The sequence below is a fragment of the Cephus cinctus genome, unplaced genomic scaffold (assembly GCF_000341935.2).
Source record: "Cephus cinctus unplaced genomic scaffold, Ccin1 Ccin1_scaffold0357, whole genome shotgun sequence".
NCBI classification, from domain to species: Eukaryota; Metazoa; Arthropoda; class Insecta; order Hymenoptera; family Cephidae; genus Cephus; species Cephus cinctus.
Window position 1 is genome coordinate 12,989 of NW_014333049.1, and position 1,578 is coordinate 14,566.

A 1,578-nucleotide genomic window follows, 5' to 3' on the forward strand; every position below is an offset into this window, starting at 1 on the left:
AAAAAAAAAAAAAAAAAAAAAAAAAAAAAACAGGCCGAGTCGAGTCGAACCCGACTCGACTCGAAGTTAACCCTCTCCATCCATACATTAATATGCCACGTCAGTTTCATGTTTTAACTTATATATGCACGAGGACATATTGTGTATGCTGTTTAGAATTTCAATTTTGTAAGTAATATTTTTTTTTGGCAATAACTGTGTAGTATGACAGACGATATATCCAAGATTAATCTACAAACCATATATGTAGCTTGTATCATTTTCAAGCTTCTCGTTTTATGAATGATAATTATTGATAGCTTGATGTCAATTTAGAAATTTTTTGTAAATTGTTGCCTAATATTCTAAAATTTATTTGAAAAATGTTTAGTTTCTTTTATTTTTTTAGTTGTGTTTAAGTTAATTACAGGTACACTTTTTTTCTATTGGAGAAAGGTAGATAAATAAGTCATGATGATGTGCCTAATGTTAATAAAGTTTCTTACTCTTTCAAAATATTTTTATATTTAGAACAAAATCATTTTGCAACATATTATCTATTGAAAGCAGCAGTTTTTACAATGTGTCCTCAATTTAAAAAAAAAAATAATATTCAGTGGTACTAATTTTTATACAGGGTGTTCGTTATGAAACGCACTGTAGTAACATCGTTGCATTCCTTGTCAAATTCTAAAAAATACGTGTATTTTCATTTTTTATTTCATATACCAAAATTATGAGATAATCAAGATTGAAGTTGCAGTAATGCGACCAATCAGAACGCGTTTAAACGGAGCGTAGATGACGTCGCGAGCCAGCCCGTAAGACCTGCTTGCCCTAGGCCAATAACACTAAGAGTATCGTCGTAGTGTCCCTGTTTATCTGTATGTAATTGAGTAAGATACAAGAAACGATACTCTTACAAGGGAAGGTTCTCAGGTGTTCAGCGCCGGGAGGGTTAAAAATACTTGGAACAAGTTCTTTGGGGTACCCACAGCCAAGATTTACCCATCCTAACCCCTCGATCTTCGATATTTTTTAGTACCAGCCATGTAAAGTCTGGGATTTTTTTGATTTTTACGCCATTTTTCACACATTATACTGTTTAAAAATTTCATTTATCTACGTCGTAAATACTTACGTAGTATTGAATTAAATGACCATCCTTTATATTTTTGAGGTCCTTATACACGTTTCTGATGTTACTTTTTTATTATAACCTCATCTTCATGAAGAATTTATTGTCTTAATTGATCATCTTGTTAATTCTACGATAATATAGATAAATCTAATTTTAATAATATTTCTAACGAAAATCCTAAATGATTTTTTTCTTTTATATCTTTATTTATGTTTGGTACACAATAAGGAATAAAACTTATATGCATACCTATTTTATACAATATAAATGTATGTCTCTCCTTTAGCATTACCCAGAGACAACGGCGAGGTATTTTTTTAAATTTTTCTTTAATTTTCTTTTAATTTTTTGAAGTTATTAATAACGTGCAAAACTTCTTGTTCTTTTCTTTAGTCACCTTATTTAATATTAATCTTACTCTAACTTAAAAGTTGCAGAGTTCAATTACGATTTACTGT